The sequence below is a fragment of the Crocuta crocuta genome, unplaced genomic scaffold, assembly GCF_008692635.1.
Source record: "Crocuta crocuta isolate KB4526 unplaced genomic scaffold, BGI_CrCroc_1.0 scaffold770, whole genome shotgun sequence".
Classification (NCBI taxonomy): Eukaryota; Metazoa; Chordata; class Mammalia; order Carnivora; family Hyaenidae; genus Crocuta; species Crocuta crocuta.
In genome coordinates, this window is record NW_027527430.1 from 895,335 (window position 1) to 906,017 (window position 10,683).

The window sequence follows — 10,683 nt, forward strand, 5'->3', positions numbered from 1 at the left end:
ATACTTTGCAAAGTTAAAATAAACATATTTAATCACTTTCTAAATTAAAATGTATTAAATATTTCCTGTTTAGTAATCAGGGATTAAATAATAAAATTGAATCTCCCTAATGTTTGTAGAATCTTTCTGTGCTCATTAACATAAATCTGAGAATCTGTGTTTATTATCCACAAGTTATATGTAAATGTTGAAGGTGTTGGATGTTGTGCAGCTCACTCAGTAAACAAGTACTGTGGAGATCACACTCCCTCAAATAAACAACTGACTTTATCAGTTTTAAAAATTCTAGTAAGTTAAATAGTTTTAAGCCGTTCATTTATTTTACTTGAATCTCTTTAGATCAGATACTTGGTGGGACTTTTAGTGTAAAATGTAGTTTCAACTCAAGAAAATATTTACAGTTCCAAAAAGAGCATACAGAATAGGACTCTGAACAACACATGAGAAGAATTAGCCATCATATAACTGTAATTATAACATAATAAACTGGATAGTGCTCAATAAAATATCACAGTAATTAAATGAATCTATATTTATGTGTATAAATGGAATCTGCACATCTTAGACAAGCAAAGTAATTAGTATCTTCTACTTGAAACTGATTAATTCTCTTTTGAAACTGAAGAGAGTTCTGAAGAGACAAAATAAAGTGTTCAATCCATTTTTAAAATAAACTTCAGGATACTTTTTAGATTAATGGAAAGATATATATTGCAAAGGAATTTCAAATAAACAGGCAACAAACAAGGGCCAGTATTCAAAGTAGGTATGAAAAAGAAGATCAGAAAGAAAAATCTCACTTCAGAAATGTAAGAAGTAGATTTTAAAACAGGAATAAAAGTACTGCACTGTGAATGTGTGGAAGGAAAAAAATCAGCAAACCAGAAATAGCACAGGGTTAAATGACAGGGGTAAAAAAAGACTTGTCCTCCATTAATGATGTCATTTAAGTTTGTAAACATACATGAATTTTTGGTTAAAAAGTGTTAAAATTATTTTTGCAGGACAGTCAATGCTTGAGAAGTCTGGACTAACATAAGGCATTTTAATCTAGAAGTGAGGCTTTGTCCAAGATCCTGCTGGATTCAATACTCCTGAGAAGCTAAAGACTTGACAACACCCATTAATGTTCACACAAAGATGCTCTAAAAAATGTAATCCATGTTGGATATGTATTTCCAGATTAGGTACAAAAGATGAATAAAAATATTCCCATAAATCTATGAGTTTTAAAATTGCTTTGGTTACAGATTTTCCTAACTTTTTGATGTTAAGTAATGTTTGCTTTTTTGCCTTTTTTGCTAGTCTTTATTTTTAAATTAATAATTAAAAGCTCTTAAACATGTCCCGAGATTTAGACATCTCTTTAATTTGATTTTTATTCTTGTTCTTGCTATTAAATGCTAGAATTATATTTTCCTCAACTATGTAATTATTGCTTTCTCTCTCTAAGAAACTTTTAAAACTCAGAGCCTTGGATTTGGTTGTTTTTAATTAGAATTTAATAGAACAATAGCTGAGGAGTGTTTTTGTTTTGTTTTGTTTTGTTTTTGCATATTTTCCAGGTTTTAAAGGCAGACAAAATGCCTCAGAATTTAATGACATGCATATACTTAAAAGGAGGCATAGGAGGTAATAAATTTTATATTTAACATAATTAATTGCTTGGCTAATCTTTGGAAGTTTGAATAAAATATCTCCATAATTTAACATTAATTTCCATTGGATAATGCAATGAATAATGTATTATGCTTTGTTAACTACGTATCTTTTGATAGGAATAAAAGTAAGCAAGAACTAGAGAATAAGGTTTACCCATAGAGTTGATTATAGAATACTAAAAATAACTTTCACATAGAAAATGGTATAAATAATTCAGTTAATGTTAATAGTCATATCTAATAAATACCAAGGGTTTTTAAATTATTTTTTCTGAGCTTAAATATTAACATCAAATCAAACTTTATTTCTTTTTATGTCTTTTTGTAAATGTTTCAGTGTATGGCAAAAAGTAATGCAATATCTTCCTTTATAAAGCATAATATCTGATACATTGTGGGAAACATGGCTATAAAATCCATATTAAACCAAATAAATTATAGTATTATATGTAATACTAATTATATAGTATATATAATTACTTAGCCTAGTAATTTTCAGGGAGCTTTGTTAACTTTTAAGGGCTGAGTGGAGAGTTCGAAGATCGCTGTTTGATTGGTACAGATAAGAGCTATTATTGGCAGTATTTACAATATTACAAGTTTTCCTCTTTGCAGATATGAAAGCAATCATCTATAAATGTTATTTAGGGAAAAAAAGCTCACTAAAGCAGTAGGGAGCGTATCTTAATATTTCTCAGCCATACTGTGTTTTTCTACACTTATAGTATGATACATGCAATTTAAAACTTTTACCATTCTTGTTGACTTTCGTTAGGGACTTTATGGGTACATGAAATAGTAACATGATTCCGAATGGTCAACAGTACAAAAAGTGTCATTCTAGTATGTCCCATTCTCACCCATCCTCTCAGGGAACGAAAAATATCTCCTTAGCTTCTGATTTATCCTTGCTATGTTTCTTCCTACACAAACAAATATGTATATATTTTTTAAAAAAATTTAATATTTATCCATCCTTGAGAGACAGAGTGGGGGAAGGGCAGAGAGAGGGGGAGACACAGAATGTGAAACAGGCTCCAGGCTCTGAGCTGTCAGCAAAGAGGCTGATGCAAGGCTCGAACTCTGGAATAGCGAGATCATGACCTGAGCTGAAGTCGGACGCTTAACCAACTGAGCCACCCAGGTGCCCCTGTTATGTATATTTTTTTAAATCCTCATTTTCTATGAAGAGTACTATAGTGAAGATATTCTTTACACCTCACCTTTTTCTTTTTTTTTTTTAATGTTTTTATTTATTTCTGAGAGAGAAAGAGAGAGCGTGAGCAGGGGAGGGTCAGAGAGAGAGAGAGAGGGAGACAGATTCTGAAACAGGCTCCAGGCTCTGACCTAGCTGTCAGCACAGAGCCCGATGCGGGACTCGAACCCACGAACTGTGGGACCATGACCTGAGCCGAAGTTGGACACTTAACCAACTTGAGCCACCCAGGAGCCCCAACACCTCACCTTTTTCAATGACTTACACATGCCTTGGGAATTCCCCCACTTTGTAAATATCTTACTATGTTTTCAAGTTTTTCAGGTATTTTTTCTACTTTTTTATATTAATACACAATAAAATAAAGATGGTTTATGTACAATTCTTTAATTTTAATATATGTACAGACTTTCGCAACCACTATGGTAATAAACATCAGCCCTGATTCTACTGTGTGTTACCCCTTTGCAATAACATCCTCTCCCATCTCTAACGCTGGCCTCTTCTGTTCTCCCTAACTATAGTTTTGTGTTTGTCAGAATGTCATATCAATGAAACATATGGTTTTTAACAATTTGAAACCAGCATCTGTCACTCAGTGTAATATCTTTAAATTTTATCAAAACTATTTATGCATATCATGTTTATTCATTGTTGTTTCTGATTAATATTGTTAGGTGGGTGTGACAGGGTACACTGACCCATTCACTCACTGAAGAACATCTGTGTTATTTCCAGGTATTGGTGATTATGAAAAGAGCAGCTATAAAAAGTTATGTACAAGTGCTTGTGTAAACATAGGTTTTCATTATTCTAAAACACATATATAAGGTAAAATTTCTGGGGAAATAAATTAGTATGACTATACAAAAAACCACCAACTCAACTGTCCAAAGTAGCTACACCATTTTGCTTACCCACAACCAATTTATGCAAGTTCCATTTTGCTCTGCATCCTCACCCACACTTAGTATTATTATCATTTTTCATTTTAACCATTCTATTAGGTGTGGAATAGTATCTCACTATAGTTTTAACTTGTGTTTCCCTAATAGTTAAGAATATTGAGCTTGGTTCATATGCCTAATTGTTTTCCATGTGTCCAATCTGATGAAGTTTCTCAAGCCTTTGATTTTTTTTAATTGGGTCATCTGTTAACTTACTATTGAATTTTGAGACTTCTTTATATATTCTGTATTAAAGTCCTTATTCAGATATGTTATCTGCAAATATTTCCTTCCAACTTGTAGCTTTTTTTTTTCATTCTCTTAGTATCATTTTCTTTACTTTTTTACAGCATTTTAGGCATGCATTTTATTTCTATGAAATACAATTTGTCCATCTTTTTTTTAGTGCATGTACATTTTTGCTTATAGTTAGCATTTCCACATAGTCAGACTAAGGAAGAATTCACCTGTGTTTTGCTTTTTTTTTAATGTTTTATTTATTTCTAGGAGAGAAGGAGAGAGAGAGCGTGAGCAGGGGAGGGTCAGAGAGAGAGGGAGTCACAGACTGAAACAGGCTCCAGGCTCTGAGCTGGCAGTCAGCACAGAGCCCGACGCGGGGCTCGAACCCACCACGAACTGCGAGATCATGACCTAAGCGAAAGTCAGACGCTTAACCGACTACGCCACCCAGGCGTCCAGAATTCACCTGTTTTCTTATAAAATTTGGTTAGCTGTTTATTTTTATTTTTAGAGCCCTGAGCTCTTTGATATTTAGCCATGTACAATGGTGTGAGAGTTGGATCCAATTTTATCCTTGTCAAATGGGCAGCCCAAAAGATCTGAGATGCTACCCTCATCTCATATTAAACTGTCATATATTTTTAGTGTAATTCTGGACACCTGTTTCCCTGGTTAGCATGACTATTCATGCATCAGAACCATGCTACTTTTCTTTAAATTTTTTAAAAATATTTATTTATTCTTTGAGAGAGAAACCATTAACAGGGTAAGGGCAAAGAGAGAGAGACAGAATCTGAAGCAGGCTCCAGGCTCTGAGTTGTCAGGCACAGAGCCTGACGCGGGGCTTGAACTCACGAATTGATATCATTACCTAAGCCAAAGTTGGATGTTTTTTTATAAAGGTATCCTTTTTTTAAAATATATTTTTATTATTTATTTATTCTTTGAGAGAGAGAGAGAGCACAAGCCAGGGAGAGGCAGAGAGAAGGAGACACAGAATCTGAAGCATGCTCTAGGCTCTGAGCTGTCAGCAGAGAGCCCAACGAAAACCATGCTGTTTTAATTATGAAGAATCTTTATTATAATACCTGTAGGTTTATTGTCTTTCAAAGACTTTCTTTTTAAGGAATATTTTATGTCCACTTTTGCATGTTTTTCCATGTGTATTGCAGTGTCAACTTGTTTATTGTACAAAAAATATTTTTGAATATCAAGTTATTAGTGAGTTTCTAATTTCTCCTGCAAAAAATTTTTGTTTTATAAAGATGGCTGTTGCATTACTTGAGGCACAGATATTTATAATTTTTGTATTTTCATTATGAATTTTGTCTTGTAGACATAAATCATGTTCTTATTTCATGTGAATGGTTTTAGCTGTAAAGCCATTTTGATATTAATATAACTATACTTGGTTTATCATGGTTACCATTTGCCTAATATATATCTGTCCATTTTTCATTTTTTAGCCTTTTGGGGAAAAAATTAGGTGTGGATCTTGTAAGACATATAGTTGTTTCCTACTTAAACAAACCAAAAATGTTTTTAATAGAGGAGTTAAACCTATTCACATTTATTGATGTGATATATTTGTTTCAATTATCACCTTACTTTGATATAGCTATTATATGCATTTTGTTATATTTGATGCTTATATCTCTATGTAATGTGTTTCTTTGCATTTTTATTTACTAAATTTGTTTTGACACTTAAGAGGTTTGCACTTTTGTTCTTGGCTACCTTCATATGAAAACATTTTTAATGTCCTTATGTCTCCATTTTCTTATTTAATCTTTTACTAACTTGTTTGTTGATTTATGATGGTATACATTTTTAATGGAATATTTCAAAAATTTATGTGTCATCTTTGCACAGGGGTCATGCTTTCCTAATCTTCTCTATATTATTCCAGTTTAGTATATGTGCTGCCTAAATGAACACTATAATGGTGTCCTTAATCAGTAAATCTAATGCTTGTACCACAGCCAATAAATATATGCTAGTTTCTTCTTCCCCTATTTCCCTTCCTTTTTTGTAGCAGTATATCGTCAGACACATGTAACATACATCATACAATGCATTTTATTCCAACCTCATTCATACATTCTTTTCAGTCTTCAATCTAGAATTAAGTGTAGAAAATGTCTAACGTTAGTCTTTTTGCTGTTATTGTCTCTTGATTGGATGAAATTCATCTTCTAATAGATTCCTACAATTCCTTAAAATCTTGCATATTTAATTTTTTCAGGTAACTTTGATTGAAGAAGTTTTACTCTTTATGATATTCTTTGTTCACAATTACATTTGAGTTTTCTGAAAATGTTGATCCCTCTCTCAAATTGTTCTTGTTCACCATAAATAGATGTGATGGAGCATGGCCATTAGCTTGTTGGAATGTGCTATTTATTTTTTCACTGACAGCAAAGTTAAATTGAGGATGCCCTCTTACATTTATCCTAAGAGCATGAATGGATATTTATAGTTTTATTTGTTCTTATTTTTCTTTTTTTTCTATTTTGAAGGCATGAAAAGGACATGTTGCAAGATTTATATTCACATAACCGCCATCATTATTATAATAATTCAGAAAATATGTAAATGACATTATTTTGCTACTAAATATGGAGATAAACATAAAATTCCTAGGTCATTGTCAAATCAGTAGTTATTCTGTACTGTAACTTGCCAGAGATAGTGACACCTCTAGCTGGTTTTTTGTGCTCATATAGCACCAAGGGCAATGCACCTCATGTAGATGGACTTAATGAATGCTTATTGACTGAATACATCCTAGCTGTTGCTGCAGAATTAGTCAAAGACCTAATCCTAGAGACTATTCATACAAAATCAATCCAGTACACCAGAAATGATGCTTGGAAAATGTTCTTTTTCTTGGCAATGTAATCTTAAATGTATGCCAAAAACCTAACAATCACTAAGAAAAGGGAATCATGGAGGTCCAATAGCTGATTTTGTTCTTGGTTTGTGTGATACATACAGAAGGGTCTTTCTTACAACAATGGATAAGCCTTCATTATCCACCTAATTGCTTTGAGGCAGCCTCCCTCAACATAGGCTATTCTAAATCTCAAATGTCTGCAAGGAACGGAAGAACCACTCAGCCTGTAAAGTAGAACAATAAATAATTACTATCATTTTGCTCTTTCAAAGCCTTGCTACTCATTAAACAATGATGCTAGGATGAGCAGCATCAACAGCATAACTTAACAATTTATCAAAATCACAAAATTTCATGTCCCTTCACAGATCTGACTAAATTAGAATCTGCATTTTACTAATACCTGGAGTAATTCATATGCTTATTAAAGTTTGAGAAGCACTGCTTTATATGAATGGAAAAAAATTAAAAATAATTTTTAAAACATAGTAACAAAAGATATAGAAAGAAGAAAAGTAAAAAATCAACACTGTCTACAGCAGAGTGAATCTAATCATAGTATATTTAATCAACATCAAGCTAAAAGATGAAAAGGCTAAGATAGAGCACATTTATTTTTTTTCAATTTAATGCTTATTTACTTTTGAGAGAGAGAGACAGAGAAAGAGAGAACAAGCAGGGAAGGGACAGAGAGAGAGGTAGACACAGAATTTGAAGGGATATGGGGCTGAAACTCAAGAGCTGTGAGATCATGACCTGAGCTGAAGTCGATGCTCAACCAACTGAGTCACCCAGGGGCCCCAGAGAGAGCACATTTAGACACCAGCTCTAGGTTCAAAATTCAAAGCAACTGAGAAAGGGACAAGTTCCTCCTTTTCTAGGTATCTTTCCCTAGATCTATAATCATACATTTGCATGAGATGCTTAGGGATCTATAGAAAACAAAAGATTTTCATTCTGGACCTAAAAACAGCAAACCATATGAACTTGAAAAACTTAATTTGTCTCTGAGCACCAGTTTTCTTATGTGTGAAATAAAATGGTTGGCTAACTATTATTAGTTTGACAATAATATGAATATTGTCCTTTACAAAAAAGAAAAATGGTGTCAACTCAGACCGTATTAGAAATGATGTTCTTCCTTTCTTCCTTCATTCCTGCTTTTCCTGTTTGTAAAAAAGTCTCAAGGGCAGGAAACATTTATTTTTAAATCTTCAGAATCAAGCATAATAATGGCTCATGGTTAGTTCACAAATGATGTTGGTGGATCAAACTGATAAAATGTAATCACCAACGTTGGAGAATTCAGGTAATTCTTGCTTAGTAGGTATCTGGTGACCTCTTTTAGTGATAATTTTTTCCAGGTGTTAATTCACTTTTGGATGTTTACTAAAGTTTACAACAAGCTAAGATGTAAAGACCGATATCATTCTAGCTTAAGGCTATTAATGTACAACTCATTCCATTAACTTTTTGTTTTCTTTTGAGAATATTTTATTTTGTGCAAATGTACAACAGTCTGAAATGAAAGTATTTACAAAATATATTAATTTCCTGTTGTTACATGCCTATATTTAGACATAAATGCAAACACAATTCCATCTCTAATTAACTGGCTGAAAGTTAACTATGATAAAAATAAACATTAGCAAATGAAATCATTAAATAAATAAAAATATAAATATTTCAGATGATCATTATTGACCTCTCTACAAATATTTGTTAGTATAGATTATTTTTCCCAAATGTTTATTTATTTTTGAGAGAGAGAGAAAATGCAAGTTGGAGAGGGGCAGGGAGAGGGAGACAGAAGATCCAAAACAGGCTCTGCACTGACACCAGTGAGCCTGAAGTGGGATTAGAACTCAGAAACCGTGAAATCATGACCTGAGCTGAAGTCTGATGGTCAACCAATTGGGCCACCCAGGAGCCTCAATAGAGATTATTTCTAAAACCTGGACTAGCTGCATGTAGAATATGTATCTTTGGACCTATAGTCCTACTGCAAGTGTTGTAGTGATACATATCAAAGCCCAAATTATTTTAACTTATATGTGCATGCATCTGTATTGATATTTCAGGATGATCTCTAATATGCCTAATTTTATTCCAATATTGATACAGATACTAACACATAAAGACTTAAAACAATGACCTATAAGGTAGTCAAATGCAATAACCTAGAATCACTAATAATCATCTTGTGGTAGTTGGCTTGACATCCATCTACTTATTAATATCCTAAAAATGGGTAAAAATATGGAAGCACCTTCATTTAATCTCAAAATATTATCAGATTTCATTTTCAGCATAAAAACAGGGCACTCAGAATAAAGAGTAAGTTTGTTAGTTTTATTACTGATAAAAAAAGAAAGAGGAAAATACTAAAATACACTTTTCCTCCAACTTTGCAATTCATAGAAATGTGTCTAGTAGTAGGAATGAATTCTGATGGCCTCAAACAGACATAACCAGAAATGCTAATTAGGAAAAAGAAAGAAAGTTAGGATGCTTCATTAATAATTAGACTGTGCTCTTACAATATAACCAGAATCAGAGTTCAAAAATAATTCATATTTTAATTAACTTCTTAAATATTTGCATGCAAGTCCAGTACGACTTGATCTTCAAAGACATAGTGCATCAGTATTCTCTAAATATTACTGTGGAGAGTTTTAATAAGTTTATGGTTATTATAAGGTTGGAAGTTATAGTTAATTACTTTTTCTCTCTTCCAACCTATTAATAGTCTTCATGAAAATAAATTAGTCCTTTTCCATATGCATGCATTATCACCAAGTGCAGCGATTTACTGATTACAAGGAAAGAATTGAAAGGATAAGAACTAAATCTCACATTAGAGATACAAACCTTGCTCCTACCTCCACTTCCCAACTCTTAGGTAGGCCTGAATCTTCTATTAAGTTAAACTATTAAAACTTTTAGGGAATTTATTGTTTTATTTTATTCCCAATCTGAATGGTCACAAATAGGGATACTGATAGTACCAGATTTAAACGTTACATTTTAGCAATATTTATTTTAATTTTTTTGCTATAATTTGTAAACCATTTGTGATTTCACCAAAATTCAAAATGCATTTCTCCTTGACCTCAGCTTTTCACCACAGTGCAACACTATTCGTTTCTTTTGACTCTTTAATCATTTCACTTCCTCTTGGATAATTTAATGTGTGTGCATGTATATGCTTACATGTTGGTGCTTAAGCAACAAAATAATCAAGATGAAGATCAGGATTCAGGTGAGAAAACTACTGCTCATCTTAAGTTAGAAAGTTGACAAGCTTCCCATCTTCAAATGTCTTGTAGAGCTCCCACAGAGATGTGAAGAAAAACATTTGTAAAGGTAATTAAGAGTCTAGACATAGTTAGAACAACATGATCATTCTTATGAAAGATATGAAAATCAGCAGATGAAAGAAACAGGATAATTTTTTGTTGTTCTTTTTTAACAATATCCCTCCACAAAGTAAACAAAATACTGATTTGAAAAGATATATGCACCCTTATGGTTTATGGCAGCATTATTTACAATAGCCAAGATCTGGGAGCAACGCACAAGTGTCCATCAATAGATGAATGGATAAATAAAATGTGGAATATTACTCAGCCATTAAAAAAGAAAGAGAGTCTTGCCATCTGCAATAAAATGGACAGACTTAGAGGGGATCATGCTAAGTGAAACCAGTAAGAAAAAGACAAA

The 10,683-nt window shown here is 32.6% G+C and overlaps 1 non-coding gene across 1 annotated transcript; it reads right to left on the reverse strand.

The window, feature by feature from the left end:
• Positions 1 to 5,891: 5,891 nt before the first annotated feature.
• LOC144227543 (U6 spliceosomal RNA) lies at positions 5,892 to 6,002 on the reverse strand. Its single transcript, XR_013333953.1, has one exon. It is a non-coding gene; the product is annotated as a U6 spliceosomal RNA (small nuclear RNA).
• Positions 6,003 to 10,683: the final 4,681 nt, after the last annotated feature.